The sequence below is a fragment of the Mercenaria mercenaria genome, chromosome 11 (genome assembly GCF_021730395.1).
Source record: "Mercenaria mercenaria strain notata chromosome 11, MADL_Memer_1, whole genome shotgun sequence".
Classification (NCBI taxonomy): Eukaryota; Metazoa; Mollusca; class Bivalvia; order Venerida; family Veneridae; genus Mercenaria; species Mercenaria mercenaria.
In genome coordinates, this window is record NC_069371.1 from 4,054,473 (window position 1) to 4,081,555 (window position 27,083).

At 33.2% G+C, this 27,083-nt stretch overlaps 1 protein-coding gene across 5 annotated transcripts in view; it reads right to left on the reverse strand.

Annotated features, from left to right (window-relative positions):
• The window catches only part of LOC123531523 (secretin receptor-like), a 103,854-nt gene that overhangs the window by 39,446 nt on the left and 37,325 nt on the right, over positions 1-27,083 (reverse strand). The window contains exon 3 of one of the 5 annotated variants that reach the window (XM_045312573.2): positions 11,262-11,335. The exons of 3 other annotated variants lie outside the window; for them this stretch is intronic. The gene's annotated coding sequence lies outside the window, so the exon portion shown is untranslated. Of the gene's footprint in view, positions 1-7,245; positions 7,398-11,261; positions 11,336-27,083 lie in introns of those variants that run through there. One more of the 5 variants, XM_045312575.2, reaches the window with a different exon arrangement.

Genomic DNA, 27,083 nt, shown 5'->3' on the forward strand with positions numbered 1-27,083 from the left:
TTCTGTAAAGAATAATAATGGCTAAACTCTAGAGAACACTGCATCATGCTGCCTAAACACTTGATTCTCACAGCTTAAGAATTTCATCATTCACGAAACAAACCTGTCAAGCTCCCGAGAAACATTTTTCCTGTTAGTTGTAACTTATTTATCTTTTTCATAACTCTTTCATAACACAAGTTTCAACGAAAATAATATCATTATTTTTTCTGCCAAAATATTACAAATTTGATATGTGCATTTTTAAACTTCTAATATAAAACAAGAAAAATGCAGTGCTACAATATTGTCTTAAACGCTGACAAAATCTCAAAATTGAATGACTCCGGAGAACAAGAAGTTGGTTATAAATAGGTTCCGAATAATAAGAAATATTTCAAGCCTCTTTTTGAAATGAGAGAAGTCAAATAAAAGAATGCATTGAATGCAATTGACCCATACAAACATGCAAATACTAAGGCTGTTTATTGATCCCCAAGAGTAAACTGTGAACAAGACAAGTACAGAGAAAATAAATTGAGAACTGTTCTATACAAAAGTTTTAGTGCACATTTCTGTGTAATAAGTTAATACGTAACGCAATAAAAGACGCAAGTTATATCTATTAACTCTGATTTACTGGAAGCTAACGCGAAACGTTGGCGCGGATTTTCATTGGGGAAAGGAAATAGAGGTTTAATTCTATTGAATATGCAGCAACAATTCATAGTTTAGGTGCCTCCTTGGAACTGTCAATAGCAAATACACCACAGGAAAGTTTCAGTTAATGTACATAAAAAAAATTTAGTCTAAATCCAAATCATATCACAATGTTACAACAACGACAACCAAGACGAGAATTCATTAGTAAAAGAACGCGACCCCCTTCAAAAAGAACTTCTTTTGTTTCCCTTTTTAAAAAGTATTTCAGCTATGTAACTGCAGGTAAGTTAACAAGTGTTCCTGGATTACGTACCAGTACTAACCTGTTCTCCCCCAAGTGACTGTCAACTTCTCCACATAAATCAGGGAGACAAAAAGCCCATACAAATCGTGACGGAGAACGTAGCCTAACCCGGGAATCGAAATCACAACCACACGATCCTTTGATGTGCGCTCTCCCTACTGAGTAAAAAAAGAAATACTATTATTTTATGAACAAATATGTACATAAAAGAGATTAACATAAGAATGCATACACAAAGTGCAAGGAAATGGGGGGGGGGGGGGGGGGGGGGGGAAAGAGAGGGGGATAGAACAAACACAAAGTACAAGGAAATAAGGAAATGGGAGGAGTGGGGATAGAATAAACAAATAAGAAACATAATGGGGCGCCATCTTGGAATGATCTGTGTAAAAATACCACAGTTGAGCGTTCACAAAACTTTACCCTTGCTTTCCATCACTTGCCAAATATAGGAGACGAAGAACTTGTATACAATTATGTTTAGTTTAAAAAAAGAAGTGCAGACTTAATACCTAATTCTATCAAAGGAAATCATTTAAACAATTTTGAAAATAAAGACGAAAGGCTTCTTTCACATTTTAGGTTTTGTGCCAATGAAAAAGTCTTCAAGACGAGATTAGCACATCATTTTGAAATGCTCGAGAGGGCACATAACGTCTTATAAAAAAGCTATAATTAATCAGTGCACGAAAGATAAATTTGAATGAACACACAATTGGTTCCGACAAAAACCTCATTTTGATTAGTCTGTAGCAATCAGCGATGATATTTACAATTCACATAAACATTAAGATTACACCACCTGATGAAGGGAAAAAATGAAGAAAACGTGAATGCATCATTTTCACGCGAGTTCTCTTAGTTTACGTTTCATCCACAAACATGATTCAGCTGGTGTTCTGTACAGACGTTATGATGCAGTTACAGTTGTTTTTCTCCCAATTTATTGTATTTATCCAGGTAAAGCACAAACTGTTCTGCCAGATGTTCATCTCTGATATCTTTTAGATTCTGAATTATAACGTTTAAGTCAGGAAAGATGTGACTGAAATGTTTCGACTAAGCCAATGCTTAGGCAATCAAAGAGGCAAATAAAGCATGTCGACAATTTTCTGCTTTAATCATACTCAGTTTTTCGAGATTTCATGAATTTTTGTATTTTCTTAAAGGACGTCGACACGTATATATTAAATAAAGCTTAACTGATAAATTATCCATCAACATAAAAATAGGGACTGGGTAAAAGGGTAAAAAAGAGAAGGTGTGGAGAGTGGAGTAAAGACAAACAGTAAATAAAATGCATCGGTTGATGAATGAAATATACTTTCTTTTACAACACTTTTGTGGTTCTGTTTACTATAGTAAAGAATATAAATAAATGAAAACTACCTACGTTAATGGTCAAAATATAAGAACAACAAAGCAAATGTCATTTTGGCATTTGTGAAAAGTATACTTCTTTACATAATCCTGGTTGGAGACGACTAAACATTGGTAATAGAATCAAGATGGGAAACATAATAATAACAATGTAAATGCGAAATCAATTACGATATCTTTCATAAACTAGGTCTAAAATAGGGAAGATAAAATGTACAATAATCTAGTCCGGAATCATTTCTTTAGATATTACATTACAATATATGCATAAGATGCAATCAAAAGTGGCAGAAACAAAGCCCATAGAATGTATAAAAAAGTATATCTTCTGATCATTAATCTACGTACAGAATAATAAAACACCCGCATGGAATTAGTAAAAATCCAAAATTCATTAGCATATAAATTGATTTTTATGTTGGACTCTAACGGAAATCTCATAAATGATTGGTCTAAAAATGTCAAAAATCTTTTCGCTGATTTAAGCTAAAAATACATGCTGAATGATGCAAATGTAATAAAATTGCATATCAATAATGTCCTACGGAAATTGTGATCAATATTTTCCACCTTGGTATTCAAATATTTAAATAGTTTACTCTAAATTATAGTGTTATAATACGTCCAAAAGTGACTTTGTTCAATTAAAGTACTGGACTGTTATAGAACATGAAAAGTATAGTAAATCTTGATCTCGTTTGAGATGTGATTGAAGAGGGAGGGGAGACTTAAAGGCATTGGTTGGAACCAATTGTACCAACAAGTGGAGTCAGAATATCAGTTTGTACTTGTATGTTCCTATTATAATGACGTTCAAAGAGAACAATTAAAAGTTTTATTGTGTATGACCAACAATAACCAAATTCAAATTCTACTAAAATCAATTTAGAAAAGAATAATTGTTAGCTTAGCAAAATGTTTATATGAAGCTACCCTTAAGAGAAATGAGACAAAGTGATAAAGTAATAACTTGCCACTAAATTGCAAATTGTATATTGTTTTTGAAATATGTAAAAGTTGAATGTTGTATATATGTTAAATCTGAAATTACTATTCGTACCATGTATCAAGCTTTTCTGTGTACTATAACCTTATGTTGAACCGCCACATTGCATGTATGGCGATGAACATTAATTATGCTTATACCAATAAAATATTTGACTTTGTTGAAGCAATGGTTATATAGATATATTATATCAGATTTTTATAACGCCCTTCTCATGACGAACACATTCAAGACGCTTTACATACAAAGGCTGCCACTCAAGACATAAATTCATCTTCTCCCAGTTGAGACACAAAGCGATCTGACGTAAGGGATCAAATGAGAGAAAGCCCCCAGAACAGAGGGAGAGAAATCTTTTAGAAACAGGCATGTGTGGCTTACTTAGCCTAGCTCCTTGTGTTTTTAATGTGCTCAGTATGTAGGAATGAAACATGTGAAGCTGTCTGTCTTGGGAAGAACCAGCACTGGCATCTAAGTTAGTTGGGAGACAACAGTATCTCAGAAATTCCCAGTTCCGGGATCGGGATTCGAGCCCGGGACTACTGGACTAACAGTCAAGCAAGTCACCACTAGACCACCGGGCCACGTCAGTGTTCCTTTCCTTGCTGAAAACAACAGTCCCTCAATACCCAATACCGTAATTGTGGGGTAGTCCAAGATTCCGGCCATAATGTAATTTGCTTAACAGATATCTAGAGTAAATGTAAAATTTGTTTAGGGATTTTTTTAACTTGTGCAATGTCGAGGTTATTAGAGGTTGTCTATCAAACTCAAAGACACAAATGTTATCAATATTTCATTCCAGCAATTTTAGAACTGTCTATTGGGAAACAATTCCCAGATTAGTGTTGACCGAATACAGTGCTAATTTGTGTTATTTTCAATGTAGATAATATAATGCCATTTCTCTTAAATTATAGCAGAACACGATCATTCTTTAGGGAAGCAAATTCCGAATAACTTCCTTCTCACAGGGCGCAGTGCTACTTTGGTTTAAAGACACCATGTCATTTGGCTTTGCATTCAGAAACGTAGGGGAACAAGTCCCAAATTACCTTTTATCGAAAGTGATGTTATCTTATATCATCTAATTTAGTTCAAAGACACCATACACTCCAGGGTGTCTGTGAAAAGAAAACACAGACATGCCAATTGTCTACCTTATTAACAATCCTACAAAATTCCAAAAAGAATAGTTTTTAAAGGTTTTGCGTCAGTTTCCCAAATATCAAATAACTACAGAATATAAAATTGTTAATATGTTCTCCGGTAACATAAGAAAACATTTATATAAGGTTAAAAGTTGTTGAGATAGAATCTTTTGTGTTTTGAACAAACGTTATGGATTTGGTGGCCGTGATATGATGCTTTATCTGGCACAAAAACTAGCGATTAGGTAATGAATTGGAGCTACTGCTGTAGGACTACAGAGCGCATTTAGATGAGAGAAACGTTAAAACTCCCATTTGAAACTAACTTCTATTACAACGCTTGCAAACTGACCGAGTTATATGTTCATAAAAGCGGTAAAACAGTATTTCATCTCTTCAGTCTTTTAATATTTATATAGGAAGCCATCCAGCTGGCTTACGGAGGTCGGTGGTTCTACATAGGTGCCCGCTCGTGATGAAATAATGCACGGAGGGGCACCTGGGATCTTCCTCCACCACCAAAGCTGGAATGTCGCCATACGACCTATAATTGTGTCGGTGCAACGTTAAACCCAACAAAAATAAATAAATAAATAAATAAATAACTATTTTGATATTTATATACATTTAAGCTCTGTTATATATCTCTCCTTAACTTAACTCAAACAGCCCCGTTTATCATGAATTTTACGTGCATTTGAACGTGCACCTTTTTATATATACAGCATACACACATGAACATTTAAACATTAGTATCTGAAATAAGACTACTGGGCCATGGTATATTACATACTTCTATTGCTAATTCAATTGCTAATATTTCATATTACTATATTCTCTCAACCTGTGCGGACCTCACACACATCGTCCTGGAATTAGTTTTGCATCATATAACAAAGCGAATAGAACATTTTTTTCTGACTAAAATTCATAACTGTTTCATTCTTCAAAATAGTCCGAAGTACAATACTATATCGTTATTCAGTTGAGCAAAGACTCATGAGTTAAGTATAAAATACACAAAACAGACATCTAGTGTATCTGTAATTCGTTCTGACTTTACCCACACACATCGACATTACAAATACGAGTATGCTATTAGGCCTAAAAAATATTATTTGTTTCCGGTAACATGCTCAAAAAATTAGGGTAGGTAGGTCGGAAATATTTTTTTGTGGGCGGGGGGGGGGGGGGGGGGGGTATTTTTTATTAAGGGAGACTTTTCGGAAAATATTTTTGTTTAAAAAAAGGAATACAAATAAGAGGGTTATGCCTTTAGAGCATCAGTAAGTTGATTTCTAACATCACTGGCCATGTTTCAAGCAAAAAATGTGCAGTTTTGTAATTTTTTGTTAAAAAGTTGAAAAAAATATTCCCCAAGGCCATAAAAACATTTAGGATCGGGCCAAAAATTTAGGGTAGGTCGGGATACCGGAAACAAACAATTGTTATTACGCCTTAATAAGCGGAAATTTATAATCTAAATATAAACTACATGTAATTACATTTCTTCAAGATGAGTAAATGCATGTATTTCAAGCATAGCTATATTTAGTAAACAATTCATTGACTTGGTTTATAGCACATATGTTTGTATCTAATTAATTTGATTAAGTACTCTGTCTCTCTAAATAGGACTGTGATGAAATATATTAGACCTCATTTCATCTTCGTGGATGTGTGTTTATCCAAAGAAATTCTCCAATCTTATCTGTAACTCTTATATATCACTCGTTTGACGTCGTGGGAGAGAAATAACGCCATGTTATTTTCAAGTACAGAAGACGTTAATCGAACGTTAATAGAAATCTAAATATTTATGTGGGGAAAACTGTCATGTGATATAAAAGATTTTTTAACTAGCTGAATGAAAATGCGAAATGCCGGGTTATTACCTTATTCAACTAGTTATATAAGGCACCAGTGTAAGATCCTCTATATAATACCTCGACTGATACCAGTATTACACATAACTTCTTATATAAATCGCCGGTCCATATTCATGCGATATGACCGATCTATATTCAACATGTTTACCGGGCTAATGAGTCAAAGATTTGAAACTAAAACTGTGAGAATTAATTCCTGATGTCATGCAATAAAACACTTATTGAATTATTTGCCGGCCAGTAGTCAAAACTATTCGTCAAAAACGTCGGTCCTCAGGCAATGGTTTGACTAGTGACCATCAAGCCATTCAATAAGCCTATTAATATCATCTTAGAGTACAGCGAAATCAGAATTAAAATCACAGAAATAATTTAATATCTTACATGGTTGCAGCCTGAGAAAATGTAAGAAAGGGGAAATTATTGTCTATAACAATTCCTTTACAATTAAAAAAAAAAAATTAAACTGGTTTAGACTGCGTGAGTGATACGCATAAATATGTCAGATAAAACATTTTCCAGCATATTGTTTACACTAAATTGTGACAAAAGGCGGAAAGTGGATCGGTGAGATGTTCTTTTTCATTATTTTAAGAAACAACAGAACATTTTGTTGCAGAGTGTGATTGTCAAATAGATCTTGTTACAATCAGATATAAGCATAAACTGTAATAAATCTAATAAACAGGAAATGGCATGTCAAACTATGGAAAGTTTTCTGATAAAGTACAACTGACAATCTAATCAAAAGAATTTACAGAAGGACAATTCCATGATAAAGTAAAACTTACAAATATAATTAAAGATAGTTTTATGAAAATGTACAAGTTAAAACATAATCAAACAATACAATAAAAAGTTACTTAAGCTCACCTTGGTGACATGGTATAGATGATAGAATAAATCCAATTTGCAAACACTTGAACCACATCGCAAAACATTTAAATACAGCATTTCTTTCAAGGATGTTCTACAATGTATCATATCCTGATATTTAACACACGTTTATCATGTGAATATTGCTACTGTGTAGATCATTTGTGATATCTATTCAGTTTGTCTCTAGTGAATTTTAAAATTGCATACGGATATAAAATGCTACGAGGGCTGAAATAATACTTTGTTTCACAGGGCTTCAAAATTACAGAATCTACTCTCAAACAATCAAATCGTTCGACGAAACAAATATGGTAATGATGGAAATGGTAATGCCGGACATTTCATAACATATCGTTTCCTGAAATTGTAGGGTTTTCACTTTTTTTAAAACAAAAACGATATCACTTTCTGGTCTGTCAAAAGTGGACATAAAGTGATTTGTAAATACGCGTGGGTAGACAATAATTGAGGTGTTTGGTAAAAGTGGATATTATGAAGCGTATTAATGGACAATATTATTCATAAAGCTACAATAAAGCTCCATAGAATCTAAATTCGTTCGAAAAAACACCCACAATTTTCGTCAAATATATATATCGTCAGTAAAAATGAGCTATAGACGCAAGTGAAATTATTGGCGAATATAGAACCCGTCAATGACATTCCATTGGATCAAGTTTTCCCTATGTGACCTCTCCCGACGAAGGCACATTTTAATACATTGACCGTTGCACTTGAGTACATATACCATTTATATTTTGATGCTCGGTATGTATCTAAACTAGATATAAATGCGTATGGTATTATTTTACCGTTCACTGGCGTAATAATCTCATACATTTTTCAAAAAGGAAATAAGTCATTTAAAAAAAGTTATAAATAACAAAGAAGAAAAAAGAAAAAAAAAAGAACAAAAACACCAAACAAACAAACAATCAAACAAAAACGACAGATGATTGAAGAGACTTTCCTATCACCACTAAACACGTCCTTTATTAAGAGCACTAGATTTAATATTTTGTTAAATGTAAACGTCGTATTTAGTTACCTTTTTATGACAGGTTGGTTTCTTTTTGAAGTAATAAAGCAATATCAAAATAGAACTGTCCTGTGGCTCGAATCACTGTGATGTCATTTAGAATGACGTTTGTTAAGATTTAACTGCTTCTTAGTTTAACTTCATATCTTAATTTATATATTATCTGTATTGAGATATGAAAGATACGGTCCGTGTTTTGTATAAATGACTGTTTATAACATAAGTTTTGACCATATTTATAGTAGACATAGTCCGAAGTATTTGTAATGTTTGTCAATAATGAAAAGAAATGTTAATATCCTTACATTTGTTTGAGTAATAAAGAATTTGAACTCGCCAACCGTTGGTTTACAAACAGTCCGATTCAAAGTGACCTTTACTACAATGGTCATTTACCTCTTAGTAAAGTGTTTCTGTTAACAAAACTTTGAGATGCTTGATGTCAATATAGGCGCTAATCCTCAAATTATACGCGGTCTATCTGTACTTAAAAAAATAAATTCAGTAAACAATAAATATTGTAAATATGTGAACAACCGTAACCAAAAGGAGATCACACGTATTGAGAAATGTAAACAAACACATGCAAACAAACACTGTGAACCAAATGGTCGTAAAACTTTGTTGCTTCAGCAATGTTGTTGCCTAATACTGGTCACTGGCATTATATTTTTTGTGTTTAAAATAAAAATCTGTATTTAATGAAATTAGTACTTGATTTTGTGTCACTGGCAATAAATTTTGGTTTAAATCAAAATCAGTATTTAAGGAAATTGGTACTTGATTTTAAAAAGTACATTTACACAATAACACTTGGGTTTTCAATGAATCAAGAGTTAACATGACATGTGATACATGGTTCATAATAAAAGCAGATAACAATTTATCACTTGAATATAAAATTTAGCCATCAGTTACATATAATTTACCCGCTTAAAATAGTTTAATTTTAAACATTCAATTTGTACGAACGGAGTAGTTGCTAACCATTGCTTAGATCTTATTTTCTAAATTTTCTTTTGTACAATTTTCAACATTTAAACAAAAGGGAAGACAAAAGCTGGGAAGTCAACAAGAGCTCCGCCCAGCGGGGCAATATACGCCCGAAGTGTTACATCATAGGATGGGAGCAAAATTTAAATAACTTGACTGTTGTTGCCCAAAGGACTGGAACAACAAAAGGAAAACTTCAAAAAACAAATCTAAGTCCACAAAAAATCCTTATCAGGTACAGGTATGTAAAAATACACCTAAAAATTGGAGGTACCATCCATGTTGTACCACAGAAAAGTGGTCTCTGTTTTTCCCTACGGCCAATAATAAAAAAAGTTTCAAAATAAGCTATTTATAGTAAAATAAAAGGGAAGTAGCGAACAAAAAAGAAAACAAGAGCACTGCAATGCAGAGCAATATACACAAAGCAAAGTCATTATGACCTTTGACCCTTACGTGTGACCTTGACCTTGAAGCGAGTCACCCGGAACATGCACTCTGCACGTCGTCTCAGTGTGGTGAACATTTCTGCCAAGTTTCTTTAAAATCCTTCCAGCAGTTCAAGAGTTACAGAGCGGACACGAAACAAACTGATATGACTATTGACCCCTAAGTGTCACCGTGACCTTGAAGCGAGTCATCCGGAACATGCGCTCAAGCACGTCGTCTTGGTGTGGTGAATATTTGTGTCAAGTTTCTTTGAAATCCTTCAGGGGTTCAAGAGTTACAGACACGAAACAAACTGATATGACTTTTGACCCCTAAGTTTGACCTTGACCTTGAAGCGAGACATGCAAAACATGCGCTCTGCACGTCGTCTCGGTGTGGTGAACATTTGTGTCAAGTTTCCTTGAAATCCTTCAAGGGGTTCAAGAGTTACAGAGCGGACACGAAATTGCTAACGGACAGACGGACACACGGACGGACAGACGGACACAAGCGTCATAACATAATACGTCCCTTCGGGCGTATAAAAAAGACTTTCATCAGTTATGTCCTATAAGTTCAATATATTATTCGTAGTTCTTATCATTAAAGTATTGAGGCTTTAGATTCCATTTAAATTAGAATGACCATTACGACCAATGTTTCTGTTAATGATATTCAGAAAAGGATATCAGAAATTCCTGCCCATAAACCTCTGTCAGATCTGCCCATAAACCTCTGTCAGATCTGTGCTTAACGGCTTAGCTTCTAACGTTACATATGGACAAAAATATAACTAAGTAATACCGTTGATTTCTTTATGATCCTACTTGGAACTTACATAGAAAATGACCATACAGTATGTGACGTCGTCACCAATATACAAACTTAGTAAAACAGGAGAAAACAAATTGCGATTTTTTGTAGTTTGACATTTGAATATAAAAGAACAGTTTACAGAACAGCTTATTCATTCAATTCCAATAGGCTAAAAGCCAATGAGGACATGCACAGTTTATAAAGAACAGTGAAATTAGCATGCATACATGTATATTTGCTTATATTTGTATACATTTTACCACCGTCACCAGACAGGAAAGAAAATACATGGGCATGATATATGTTTTATGTTTACAGTTATGTTTCCGCTTTAATTTATCAAGTTTTGAATTTTTAAACCGGCAATTAGCCTTCAATTACCGCGTTCGATGGAGTAACGTTCGATAGAACACACGTTTAATGAGATGCCGCATTGAAACAAACCATTGTACCTGGAATATACAGCCTATACGGCGAATAGTTTTCCTTGTAACTGGAACGTAATGATTGTACATAATTTCAATGGTGGAATTGCATTATGCTGTAAATATTGTAAACTGAATAAAATTCTCTAATATAGGTATATATTTTTTCATTCCTTTAAAAAGTATGTTCAACTGAACTACAGAATTGCAATCAGTATTACAATTGTAGTATACTCCTGCACTCCCAAATGAAAAATATATAGACACTTCAATCGTGCAGAAGTTTTAATATTAGTATTAAAACCTACATGCTTCCAGGTTTATTCAATTCTTCTGAACTTGAACTTTAGAAATCGCTGAGACAGCCGTGATTCAGCAAGCCCTAGAAAGTATATTGAAATATGGTTTACTTTTTTAATTATGTAGATGAATTAATGCACATCTAGCCGTAGCTTCCTCATCTAGGTTAATAAATAATACTCAACAGTGGTAATGTAAAAGCTGTTTTGTACATATTTTAATGAATACAAATTCATTAGTTTGCACCTTATCATAAACATTTACATGAAAAAGAAGAAGAAAAACGTTCGGAAAGTGTACTGATCTGTAATTATTTAAAACTGTACACAGCCGAATGCTTAAACTACTTGCCAGTAGCTTGCTTTTTAAAAATCCTTACTACATACTTTTCAAATAAGAGATGTCGTATTTCTAGACAATACCATTAATCTAAAAGCAAGATTACCATCAACAGCATCTATCACTACGTTTCGTGGAAGAAAGGCGATACACAAAGAAATCCCATGAAAAAGCAGCTATTAACACCCAATCAATTTTAATTTAGAGCTTCCAACTTCAACATTAATTACGTGATGAATAGCTCAATACCTGTACTCATTTTCATGTAATTTTGTATCCACAGACAAACAGCAGTGGAACCTGCTTTTAATATGTCTCAGCCAATGGATCAATGTTTACAAATGTTGCCAGACTGTGGAAATGTGTATCAATCTTATAGTACCAGTATTTATTTTCTTAAAGAAAATTGGAATTGGATAATACACAAGCTAACCTATCTGCTTCTAATGTTATATGCAAATCATCTATTTTCTTGATATATTATTTTATCATTAATAATAATGAAAATCATAATAATAATATTAGTAATGTCTTATTATTAATACAGCACTCTTCGTGCTTAAGTATTTACAAAAGTGCTTTACAGAAGACATTTAACAAGAGGCCCAAATGGGCCTAAGTCACTCACCTAAAGAGGGCCGTAACCATCTGACCCTTTAAGAAGCCAAACATTCCAAACTGAACAAATTTATGAGAGGACCTTATATTAATGCTACAGAGCAGGTTTGATGAAGATCCATTGAGTGATTCATGTTAAGTAGTCATTAAAAGTTATTTTTACTTCTAGCCCTAGCAACCCCTAAAAGGGGTTAACTGCCCCCATTTGAACAAATTTGAGAGAGGACCTTATAATGATCCTACATACCAAGTCTGATGAAAATCCATCTGGCTATTCATTAGAAGAAGTTGTTTAAATGTTGTTTTTTCTAGTTTTAGCTCTAGCAGCTGCTGAAACATTTGAAACAATTTGGTGAAATGCCTTAAAATAATACTACAAATAAAGTTTGATGAAGATCCATGCAGCAGTTCATGAGAAGAAGTCTTACGAAGGCATTTCTATTTTCAAGTTCTAGCGGCCCCTCAAAAGGACCGACTGCCCCCATTTGTAAAAATTTGGGAGATGACCTTATAATGATGCTACGACCAAGTTTGATGGAGATCCATCAGGCGGTTCATGAGAAGAAGTTATTTAAAGGCATTTCTATTTTCAGTTATAGTGGCCCCTAAAAGGGGCCAAGTGAATTTGGGAGAGGACCTTATAATAATGCCACAAACAAACTTTGAAGACCACCGGTTCATGAGAAGTCGTTAAAAGGTATTTCTAATTTTGGCTTAAGCGGTCCCTAAACGGGGCCAAGTGCCATAATTTGAACAAATTTGGGAGAGGACCTTATAATGATGTTATAGATCAAATTTGATGAAGATCCATTACGTGGTTCATGAGTAAAAGGCTTTTAAAAATCATTTTTATGTTTAGTTCTAGTCGCCCTTAAAAGGCGCAAAGTGACACCATAATTATGAACAAAATGGGAAGAAGACTTTCTGTTGATGCTATAGACCAACTTTGAAGGAGATTCTTCCACCGGTTCATGAGAAGAAGTCGTTTAAAGGTATTTCTAATTTTGCCCACATTTGAATAAATTGGGAGAGGACCTTATAATGATGCTACAGAGCAGATTTGATGGAAATCCTTCAAGCCGTTCATGAGAAGAAGTGGTTTAAAGGTATTTCTAATTTTGACTCTAGCGGCCTACAAAAAGGACCATGCACCCCCATTTGAACAAACTTCGGACAAAACATGATAATGATGCTACAGACCAAATTTGATGAAGATCCATCAAGCTGTTCACGAGAAGAAATCATTTAAAGGTTTTTCTATTTTCAGCTCTAAAAACCGAAAAGGGGCCAAGTGCTCCCATTTGAACAAACTTGATAGAGGACCTCGCCAGGTTGCTACAGACCAAATTTGGTGTTATTCTTACCAGTAGTCTCAGAGAAGATGTTTAAGGGAAAATGTGGACGACGGACGCCGGACCATTCACCTATAGTAATAGCTCACCTATATAGGCAGGGAAACAGCTGTAGGCTGAGCCTTAGAGATAGACCTCTAATTTTGAAAATGCTTTCTCAGTCCATTTTAAATAGGTCAGTGAAACTAAACACGGATATTTACAGTTGATATAAACGTTGAGATTAGACTACCTGATGAAGACAATGAGAAATCTTCACATGTGTTCTTATAGTTTACATTTCACTACATATTTCAGCTATTTTTGTTGGTTTTTTTGGGCTAAAATGTTATGAATCAGTTGAAAATATACTGGTTTGCAAGAAATATCCATTGATGTCTTTTTTTTAAATTTAGACGTTTAAGTATTAGTCCAACAGGAGAAGCCACGTTCTAACTAGGTCAACATCTTGTGCCTTTTTTTACAGGTGTTAGTGATTAAACTGGCGAGAATCACTTTTACTTATGTTGTCCTATAAATTTGGACCAATGAGGGGGTTAAGAGTTTAATTTCCCTTGTGGTGTTTTTGCTCGCGTGCCACTTGAAATTAAAAAAAATAATAACGAACAACAGCACAACAAGAACAATGGGTAAAACTGAAAAATTCACCTAATTTTAAAAAATGTTTACTTCTGCCTTTAATGAATTAAATATTGAAGGATGAAAAGGGTGAAAGGGGTCTAAGTGGATTACAATAAAGAAACAGATATAAGTCTTTCACTTTCACTACTCAGCATATTCTGTATATACATGCGAGTATGTTTGGATTCGCCGTATAATCAAACTAATTCATTTAAATGCTTGGATATATAAAGGCAAATGATAAGCAAACATGTTTGAAGTTATTTATGATTGTTACTGACATTATTTCTCAATTAAACAAAAGCCCCACACTACACAAAGTATTCTATCCCTTATTGAAAACAAAAATATGAATGCTGCTTACAAAGACGAAAATATCCTTCCAAAAAAAAAAAAAAAAAAAAAGATTAATTTGCTATAACATATCAAATCTTCTGAGAAAATGGAACAAGCAATATCTTCGAAATGTTTATAAATTGCCCATGAACGTATATAAATAATACCTTGAAATGAGTCATTTAGATCAGGTTTATGATACTTTATAGCACCAAACAAATGCTCAATGAAATTTATTAGCACAATTAACATGAACGTTTCCTTTCATCCCGTCACATGAACTCGGGATGTTTACAATAAATATAATTAATATTAATTTACCATTAACAAGTGCCATGGAATAAGGAATTTTTGAGCTACTAAAGGAGAACCGAACGGTCAACGTGCTCAGTGGATTTACTTCAAGCTGGTCATATGGTTTAAATTGTTTGACATTCTTGAGTGCAAGCCATGACTGATGTGCTAGGTGTTCTAAATATTATTACCAAAAAGCAAAAACCTAGCCTGAAATATTTTCATTTTTGTCGTGCTGAGCTACCTGTAGAATTCCTAAATTCTACTATTCTATATTATTTTGCATGACGTTTCTTTTTATATTACATGGTGTTTCTTTATATATTAACATGGTGTGTCTTTTTATGTTAACATGGTGTTTCTTTGTATAGTAACATGGCGATTCTTTATATATTTACATGGTGTTATCTTTATATAATTGACTTTACTTATATTTTCAATATTGCTTAGTAATTACTCTTGTTTATAGTTGTTTTCAGGAACCGGTCGTAACAAGGTTTTCTTAAAAACTGACGAAAGTGACACAAAATTGCATTGTTTGTTTTAAGGTATTAGGCCCATAATAGAGTACCTCCCTTTTGAAGAGTATTCAATTCCTACCATAAACCTACTTTGACTGCAATTTCCTGGGGGCGTAGGTTCAAGCCTTACTGGGACCAAATTTTTTTCCTTGTTTTTCTTTTTTTCTAGTAAGTTTTTACTTCTTTCAGGACTTGTTATTGATTTATTGTACAAAAATTGGGAAAAAAATCATCTGATATGCGATTTCTTGCTGTTAAAAGTGAATTTACCTCTAAAACAGAAGGGGTAGAGTTAGACATCTTTAAAAATACTGAGTTACATGCGGTAAAAGTTCTCTATTTTGCCTTCATTCTTTAGATTACATATTATGGAAGAAATGTAGGTAGGTTTTACTTCTGCCCAAAGGTTATTTTTGAATGAAGTGAGCATAATTCAAAACAGACCTGCAGGATTCGACCATAATTTTTCAATATTGGTGTTAGAATTCTGTCTGATTAAATCCGTTTCTCGAGGCACCCTAGAAAAATTGATATTGACAGTTTTTATTTTAAGTTTTATGATTGTTTACCAATAGTTTGATGTTTCTCTCATAAAAAATAATGGAATAATAAATTCCCTGAAAACGTTTTGGATAAAGGCCACCACTTTGAAATTTGTCTCTACTTGAGCTTTAGGAAATGCCATAAATTACACAAAATTTATAAAAAACGGCACGGTAAAAGTTTTAAAAAATTAGCATATAAGTGCGAAGCACGGTCAACTGTAAGAATATACCAAGCAAATGCCATTTTTTAAACATTACTATTAGGGGCCTAATACCTTAAGTGAGCTTGCAATACTTAATATTTAGGCATGAAATGTAAAACATGGTTTTTTAGCATGAATGGTCTTAATGTGCTTTGTTTGAAAATAGGGCAAACGCATGTCTTGGCAAGTCAAAACATTTTACCGGTACAAGTTGTATGTAAACAATTTAGCCTTCTTTTTTTTGTATAATTTAAAAATACAGTATCCAGGCCCACTATTCTACCTATTCATTTTATCTTTATTTGTCATTGAAGTGATAATTATTACAGGTTTTTCTCTTCCTTTCAAATCCATTTACATTACTGTAATGCTGGGGTGTAATTTGGTTAAATAAACCAAGATAATGATCATAGACTTACTACTATGACTTTTCTAAATAATTTCAATTTAAAAGTCAACAAAAATTAGCTATTTGTGTAAACACTCATTCATTTACCTATCTCTATTTCTTTATTTCAGCAACTATTGAATGTACTTGAAATAGATGTGAAAAAAACGAAACGATCAAATCATTTTTTACTTAATTCTATTTTCAGATTAATTTATTTTACCACAAAAATGAGCCTTTTTGATGCGACAAAACTATTTTAATTTAGTCCGCTTTAATCCTATTCTTTAATGTCAAGATAATACTGAAAGTTCTGTTAGGTTCACAGTCCCAAATTATTCCTTAAAGCAATAAGGTAACAGTCAGTCGGTGCTCTCTAATCGTCTTCTTTTATCGACGGGTCAGTATTACAATATGATTTCTATTTGAAAACAACGAAAACGACGAAGCTGTCGCTTAACAAGGAGGTTAATTTACCTCACTTTGTGTGTAATAAGACACTGGCAAGCCGAGAATCAGCTAACTTATCGCAATTAGTCCAAAGAGACTCTAGGATATTTGTTTGCTATCGATGATATGCCGCGGTATTTGCACTATACTATATGTTTCTACACGGATTACTGTTACAAGTTTCAAAACTAAAACTAAACCTATAAAAATGGGAGAAAGGCGTTTATTGAAGAATATTATTCAAATCAAAACAGAGATTCCTGCCAGAAATAAGTACACTTTATTATTGTTATAATGAAGCCAAATAGTCTATTTACTCTGTGACTGTCTAAATGTGACATGACTCTTGTACTGACACTGTTCAACATAAGGTATTAGCAACAGATTTTTCAGTTCCGGTTATGTTGAAGAATAGCATAATAACCGGGCTGTTGAATGCTTTTACGAGAAGCTAACATTTTGTCGTTCAAGGGTACCATTACTCTTGGGAAAAAGACACTGCTATTGCAGGATTATTCTTTCATTCTATGTAAATAAAACCGTCTATGAAAAGATTCTTTTCAATATTTTTCTAGACATATTATTCAATATCGCCTTGATGATATAAAGGAACTCAAATGGTGGACCACAGTCGATACGGTCTCAAGTACCTGAGATATATATGGTTACATGTTGCTTGAAGAACTATGGATTTCTTAATGTGTTTTAGACAGGCTTTATTCTTTTCTTGAAGTGTTTTGAAGTGTTTCAGTTGTAAATTTGTAATAAATACAACTACTCCGCAATCAATTACAGTGTTTGATTAACCGAACAAATGTGCTTGAGTTGCGTTACAATATAGGCGTAGAATTAAAAGCCTTTTCTAGGCACATTATGACGCAATAAAGCTATATTAAAACGATAAACAGCAATACTATGCTCAGATATTCTGGCCGAGTTAGAAGCGTATTAACTTTAATATGAAATAGTTTATTTATTACTCGACTACTGAAAAAAAGAGAGTAAAATTAGGTAGAAGTTTATGTTTCAAACAGTTTGAATTCAGCCAGTTTTGCTTTCCTATGAACCACCATGCACTTAAACGCAAATAACTCCGATTATTACATTTACGTGGTAGGCCTCTTAGAAATTAATAACATCTTAAGACAAAGTAAGAAAGGAAAAACACCTAATTACATCACATTCAATATTTCAATCTGTATATATTTGTGTATTTATCTTACAACAAAAATCTACTTACTATCTCAGTGGGACTTCGGGCTTAATGCTTAATGCCCAAATGATTGAACAGTTGGGGTTTATGAATGCCTATAAAATACGAGACGAAATGTTTTGGCTTTAAATGTCAGATTTTCTTTACGCTGTACCGTATATATACAACTAATTACATTTATGTTGTGTTTAATTAATCTCCTTTTTAACTGTCGAGTATGTTTGAAAAGGAGCGGTATGTAAATAGCGTCGCGTATGTTTGTATAGGAGCGCTACATAAATATCGTTGCGTATGTTTTAAAAGATCGATATATAATTAGCGTCGCATATGTTTGTAAAGGAGAGGTATAAAGATAACGTTGCGTATGTCTGTAAAGGAGCGGTAAATAAATAGCATCGCATATGTTTGTTCAGGAGTGGTATATAGATAGCGTCGCGTATGTTTGTAAAGGAGCGGTATATAAATAGCATCGCGGTGTATGTTTGTAAAGGAGCGGTAAATAGATAGCATCGCGGTGTATGGTTGTAGAGGAGCGGTAAATAAATAACATCGAGTATGTTTGTAAAGGAGCGGTAAATAAATAGCGCCGCGTACGTTTATAAAGGAGTAGTATATAAATAGCGTCGCGTCGCGTATAACTTTTTTCATGGCTTGCATAAATCAAAACAATAATGCGTACTTCTATAGGTTGAAATATAAACACTAACAAGGCATGTAGTATATATAGAAAGTAAGGGAAAGGATCTAACAAGAATATAGCCTTGTTCTTAAAACAGCGTCCCCTAAACAAAAAAACTCAGTATTGTATGCGTCGATGTGTGCACAATGAATACTTATACAAAAATACAGAAAACACATGGACAAAGTAAAACATACACAGAGAACAAAGGACAAAAGAAACAAATAATGAAACACAGTGGGGCACCGCCTCGAAATAGTCAGTGGCAAAAAATCAATAGAGATCGATTAAGTGTGCACAAAATCTCAATCTTAAACTCCATCAAAATTTCCAGTATATACCCATTTTGTAAACTAATGAGGTCCAAAGAGCAAAGACCTTTTTATTTGCAGAATTTTGAAACAGAATCAAGATAAGTATATCTTGATTTTGTTTTAAATCAGGGTTAAATCGAATTCTACATTGTAGAAAATATTTTGGTTCGATGAAGCAGAACTAACTTAACAGAACTAACTTAACTCACAGAAAAACCGAACTAGTAGTTTGAGCTTATTACCCAGTTATTAATATTTCTGCTAATATGCTCTATCGTACAAATCTCCTTATCTTCCTACTGGTTTTAATGACAAACACAGGTAAATTTCATATGAGAAATTCTGGAATATCAAAATTTCTTGGTGGGTCAGATTGAATAGATTCAATTAATAAATCATGCCTGGAATGTTTAAATTAAGTCTAAAACAAGAACTAGTTTGTTTTGTTTAAGCATCTGGTTATTGTATGCATCACAAATAACTATACGTCTTTTTAAGTGTTTGGAAACAATATGGGACACTAGATAGATGTTTAACAAAGAAATACTCGTTTAAAACGAGATATTTGTGGTCTTTAAAATACGTGTAAAAATATGTAAAAGGGAGGTAAAATGATTAAAAGATAGATGAACTCAATATCATAGTAATACATGTAGGGAGTCAGTGGCGCATTGGTTAGCAGGTTGGACTACAACGCCAGCGGTCCGGGTTTGATTCCCGGTCGGGGCTGATATACCGACTAGTGTTCAGTGCTGGGTGATTTACTTAAATTGGCACTGTTTCCAGCAGTATGGGCCTAGACAGGATGCTGGGGAGGTAAATATGACGCCTACCGTGGGCTCGGCTCGATCCAATCCGGGTGGGGACTTAAACAAGAAACTTTACTACTTTACTTTGTTTCATCGACTCAGAATTATTCTTATTTAAAGCTTCCAAAGGATCATTGTTATATATATTTTTTTTAGAAAATATCACAATAACAGTGTACAAGTACCGGTCAGTACTTGGACTTTACGTTGAATATTTTCTGGCCCTACAGCTTAAACCGGTGTTAGAGGCTTGAGGGGTGTTGCACATGCCATTATCTCTCAGGAAAAGACTCAGTTAAACCGATTCTGCTATAATTATGCTTGGTTGCATTCCCTATACTCCAAAAGGATTTTCCTATGGATTTTAGAAACTATTAGTCGAACTTATCCGACGCATACAGTTTGTTTATATATTGTGACGGTCAAACTGTAACGTCGGACCAAAATATGCGAAAAACGAAGTGGAAATTGAGTTTTATGAAATTTGCATTTTAACACCAAATTTCGACATTTTTCTGCACTTTACTTGTAATACATAATAAACACAGACGAATACCTGATAATCTTGCTCGTTTTTATCAGTAAATCGGTAAAAAATATGTTAGTTTCAAACCGAAAAGCATTAGCTGAAATCCTATGTAAACAACAGCGGTGAAGAATGTACCGCGTCAAATCGTCGACCGGTGAACCAGTCAATTCCGTCCCCTTTTTTTCGGAATTCACTGGTTACATGTTGTGAATTTGTTGAACGTTAGTGAGCAGTGTAAAATCATATTTCTTCATGTTTTTTTTCTGTTACAATGAAATTAATAGAACTCTTCTAAATTCACGAAGGTATAATAGATCCAAACAACAAGTCAAAGGATCCATGCATTATATTTGACATTATATATTTTTTTCTTTAATAAATGTTTTCTTGCAGGGTTTATAACTGAATTTAACCACATACAAATACAAAATATAAATAATTGATTTTCGAAAGGAAAATAAAATACGTTCGCGCAAAATGGTCTTATGCGAGATTGAAATTCGGCGAGCGCGCGGGAAATTTCCATAACCGAAATGCACCCGTATTTAGGTAAGTGGTATTTTTGCTGATTTTATAACAGACTTCATTCGTATATAACATAAATAATTAAATTACAAAAGAAAAATGAAATATGTTCGCACAAAACGTTTTTATACCAGATTGAAAATCGGCGAGCGCACGGGAAATATGAATTTCCATTAGGCTACCTAAACGTCTCTAATATAAACAACTTTTTATCATTTTTGGAAGCTGTATAACCCTGTTCAATCAGACAGAGAATAATTGAGAGAAGTTTATTAAAAGTTATTTCTGTAAACTAGATTTACGGAAATTTTGTTTGCGACACAAGAGTAGATATCTCCAAGAAATAAATGTTTATTTATGACCATCATCTTGTCTATTCGGGTTTATTTTGGAAGATTTTTTAATACCCGTCACATGCTTTTTTAGTTAAATAATAAACTTTATCATGTATTGATACTGGCTTCAAGACCGGTTCCAAATCGGCATATTCTTTGGAAAGTTCGAAACATAGATTTTTTTTTTATATTCTAAATCATTTTTATTAAGTTCTGAATATTAGATAATTAGATAATAAACAAGGTCAATATTGCGTTGTAGTTGGGAATTTATGGCCGGTATAAGGTAATACTGTGTAATTTAAGAATATAATTAGTGCAGATCGCGAGAAAAGGGTCCTTTCTTTGTAGGCATGCTATATATTTCATGGTGTTTAACTATGTTCATTCATCTTTTTGAGTAGCGAGCAGATTTTGCTCGGAACATCCCCCAGGTTTGTGACATCTTTTGGCTTGTTGCGGTGGCTGCAAATGGCAGAAATTAAAAAGCAGCCACTCAGCAACAGTACGCTTGTCTAATAAACTATGTCAACAGCAGTCATGAAGTGCCGTGTGGCATCCGTAAAAAGTCTCCCCATACTTGGACACAATGTTGTTGCATGATTTGGTTCTTTGGAGTCCATTCAATGTGTTCTACTTCAGCCGGTTGTGTATTTCGGATCATTAACCAAGACGAATGACGAAACATTTTTGTTTCTAGTGTTTACTATTTATTTGCATAAGTGTAAAGTTTCTGGGGCAAACGGAAAATTGTTTTGACAAATCATTATCTTTAATTGGTTTCAATTTACATACATAAATTTAGATTTTGAACGGCAATATTTCTAGTTATAAAATAACCCTTAGTTTAACTACATACGATTTTCTGTTATTCACGTAGATATTTACATTTTACGTGATTTCTACATGAGTTTCCGCTTATATCTCTTCAACAAATATAATTTAGTTGGTGCTCTGTAAAATCGATTTAAAAAAAAAGTAATTTTCTCTCAATTTACAGTATTTAGACAGGTAGAGTCGGACTAGTGATTATCTCTTATGACTGTAAGATACCAAAGTAAGACGTAATAGACAGGAGCGACGTGACATAAAGACCAGTGTATATGAACCCTTGAAATTTGAAACACGCATTACAACCAAGGACTTTGTCGAGGTTATTCTGGTATTATTGAATATTCGTGACTATCTCTTTGCTGGTGGCAGACTTAAATTTAATTAGAAAACTACCTGTACAGATTATTTTGTTTACATTATATAAAGGGAAGATAACAATTTACGAACTACGAACCGCTATGGGTTTTCAGTTAGAAACCAATATTTTTAAGTAACGTAAACATATAAACGTTTTTTGTTACATAATAATGATAATTGGCTAAATAAAAGATATAAACATCACAAATATGTACAGAAACTACATATATCTACATCAACACTGACATGTTTTAAACAAACATGCATAGTAGCATATACTGAGTTCATCTCACACATAGGGAACTGCAGTTATTACAATGTGTTACATACACAATATAAGCTGAGATTACATGCTGTCAAGGCTTACAGCGATTTAAAATAAGGTATGGAAATTGATGGGAAAAATGCAATATTACGACTATTTTTGACTATTAATTATGACTATTTATAATACATTTTCTAGTTGCAAAGGCTTTATATAAAACCTTACAGAGTTTAGAAACAACATCCTAATTTACGAACTGCATTAATTCTAGAATTGTTTCCAATTTTGGCGGAGTATAAAGGAACACGCGTTTGTTTCTTTTACTTTTTGTTCCTTTTGTTCTGTGAAAAATCTGTCATACTAAGACCGCTAATGTAACCTATATATTGATAAATATATGAATATCGTGAATATGTAGGAAGATAATGTTAGCGGGACGATATTACGATAGGAATTTTATTTGAAAATCTACGATAAAGTCCGAAAATCTCCCTTTAGGAGAAAAGAAACTTTATTAATAGGTTCCCGTCAAGGAATAAATTCTTTGCATTGGACCAGCAGATGTGCGTAATTGTAATGTGAAGACACTCCCTCAAGAATAAAGTCTCTGCGTAGAACCAGCTGCAATGCTTTATCGTCATCAGGAATAAAGTCTCCTCGCTGGATCAGTTACTTTGCCCCTCTGTCTCTTTGTCTCTCTCTCATTCGTAATCTCGCATGAATGAGATGTGAAGACTGAGGTCTAAATTGGTAGAATTTGTTTCAGGATTCAATTTAAATTTATTAGTGTAAAAAATAGTGATTTTTTATCAGATATAGGATCCGATATTCTATTTTCGTGCTGGTTATACAAGTAAAGGGGAGCAACCGTCTGACAGGTTGTAATCGATGAGCGTCGATAAATATTTCTGGTAAAATCAAGCAAATCCTTTTATCATAAAATAACATTTGAACGAGCAACTAATTTCTCGAAATTTAATCGACAACGGACCGAATAATAGTTTTTTTTACAAAGCTAAGCTTGTTAGTCCATACTGAATTTGGCAGCAAACTTTACATAATTAAAACTTGTTAAAATATTTGGGTTTATCTGGGAACATGTATTTTTTAATCAACCAGGAAAACATATTTTAAAAACGTATTTAAAGTAATAAAAAGGAATTAATTTGATAATTATTTACAGAAACTAGATGGAAATTTAAACATTTTTTTTAAAGGATATAAGTTATATATTACTGAAGTATGACATCAAGTTAGAGCCGTACCTTAGTATTCTCCTATTTAGGATGTAAAAGCGATTTTTTCTAACGTTAAGAATTTTTTCATACTCTGTGAGCTTAAAGAACATTAGTTTCTAAGACAAACAAGAGAAAAAAACATAGGTCACCGAACTCGTTTTATTTTTATAGGGCATTTTCTTCACCCAATGTTTAAGTATTTCTGAAATTTTGTAAAATTGAAAAAATGGTGGTACTTTATAAAACATATAATATCCCTTTTAATGTTATAAGGATTTCATGTCTTACAGGTTAATACGAATACAAGGTGATGTCAGTATTATAAAAGCATAAATGTCAATAACAAATCTCTTTCATTTTTACATGTTGACATACTTACCCCACCCACTTTATTTTCAATGTAAAGTTAATTTAGAGCTACAAAAAGAATTCTGACGGTAAGATTTTCAAAATATTTTGCAGCTTTAAAGACACACAAAAATGTTTCAAAACGGAAAGAAAAAAGGTTGGGGTCACCGTTCATCTAAGAGATTTATTAAGAAAAACCTGTTAAAAACTGGTGAATTTTGATATTTTTTGTTCTTTTTGTTTTAACCTATATTTTCTAGATTAAATAGTGCTAATTTGAAAGCTTTTATTTCAATTATAGCTTACCGTTATATGTATCAGTCAGGAAAATATCAAAACCAAACCTGATCTACTTTCATAGATACTAAAAATTACCTACCCCTACTCCATTGTAAATCTTACACCAATTTTAGGCAAATGTCAGCCAAAAATAAGAGTGAATTTTTTTTTCGCATAAAGTAGAATCCATTTGCTTAAATGGTACATTATTAGTCATATTTTAATTATCTAGCGTTAATTTTTGGCAAAATAATTGTTAGAAAGCAATATTCGAAGAAACAATTTTTCAAAATGGCGGATATCATGAAAAAAAACGAAAAAGAAAAAAAAAAAAAACGCTCGTACATCCTTAAACAAAAGACTCGTATAACAGGTAGTCATAGACTGCCAATAGAAACAAGAAGATGACGTCAGTTCAGTGTTCCTTATGAAGAAAGGGATAGACCGTTACGTTAAAAGAATAATGAAGATGACGAATTTCAGAATCTTCTTAAATGCTCATTGTTTTCTTATATTTCGAGAGTGTTCTATAACAGCCCAAATATAATTGAATTAAGCGAACGCATGTCTTCCGAATCATTTAATGTCTTGAAAACGTAAGTGAATTTGTGTCTTTGAAAATCAGTTATTTCCGAAATATTCAGTAAATAATATGTAAAAACACTTACCATCCTTTATACAATAGCACTAGATTTATAATTCATGCGGTCAACGCGCAAATTATCATGACCAGTATACTGAAACTCTAAACCAATCAAATTCGTTGTTCTTGTTAATCTTCCAGACCATTTATCATAATTATTCTCGTCAGTGAAATACCACATCATAATAGCATACATTTTCCGTGATGTAGTCTTATTTCTAAAATTCAGTGCAAACATGTTCACGTATTTTTTCGGCGTAGCTGCCTAAGTCAACTTTTGACCTCCTTAAAGAACCAATAAAGTTTGTAAATTTATAATTCTTCAATCAATAACAACAGAGGGACCGTACAGAAATGAATACATGCATACTTTTAATTGGCTGAAATTAAAATACTGTTAACAGAGTATTACATAGATACAGTACATACTGTCAGTAAATTACGCGACGTTTATCGGAATACTGTAGACAGGATGTATCTATATACGGAATACTGGAGTTTTTCCTGAATACTAATTGGTTTTTAAAACACGAATATTTGAATTCCAAATTTGTGTAACTCTTTATGCTTAGTGTAGTTGACGGTCATGATGTAATTTTCAATACATTACATCCTCAGTCAAGCCTAACATCTTTTTTAAAAAAGATATTTCTTGTTTCAATTAATTCCATGATTTAATTTGATATTTATTATTGTTTATCTTTTTGCTGTATTTGTTTTTGTTTTGCTAGTACATATTTTATTGTGGTAATAGACAGAACCGTTTCCAATCGAATATATTAAACAAGATTGACCCTAAAGTGCTTACCTGTGTACAAGGCTTCAAATGTGTCTTCGAAGCGTTATGGTACAAGTACAAAGTTAGGTTTCTTCTATGTTAGCCTATATAATATACATGTCACACACATTTTTGAACTTAGGGCAATAATTTGAACATTCATGATAGACAGTACAACTCTGATATCACATGCCAAATATCAAGGCTCTAGCTATTATTAATTCAGAGAAGATTTTCGAAGTTTCTTATATATAAGCCTATAGTAAGTACATGTCACACACAGGAGCATGGCCGTTTTTGGCCTTAGGGCAATAATTTGGACAATTATGGTAGAGAGTCACATCCTTATATCACATGTCAAATACCAAAGCTCTAGAGAAAAAGATTATTTAAATCTGAAAGCTGAAAAAATTTTTCTAACCAAACAGACCCATATGTTCAATGAACCGGAACCTTTGAACAACTTTGAAAGAGGGCTACCCATAGACCATTTGTGTAAAGTTTCATCAAAATCCATTCAGTGGTTTTGGAGGAGGTGTTCTTGAAAGAAATTGTTGATGAAAAGTGACCACGCCCTCTGGCGGCCAATGGTTTTTAACGAATAAAAAAATGAACAATATTTGTAGAAGGTCACACAAGGACCATTTGTGTGAAATTATTTCAAAATTGTGCTAATAATTTTATACAAGAAGATTTTCTTAGTTTCTACTAAATATATATAGGGAAAAGTGACCACGCCCACTTGCAGCCATGTTTTTTTTTTGACGAATCGGAATAATTTGAACAATCTTGGTAAAGGGTCACACAAGGACCATTTGTGTAAAACTATTTTAAAATCGGGCCAGCAGTTTCACACGAGAAGTTTTTTTGTTTCCACCATATACATACAGGGAAAAGTAACCACGCCCTCTGACAGCCATGTTTCTTGACGATTCAAAATAATTTGAACAATCTTGGTAGAGGGTCACACAAGGACCGATCGGACCATTTGTGTAAAATTATTTTAAAATCGTTCCA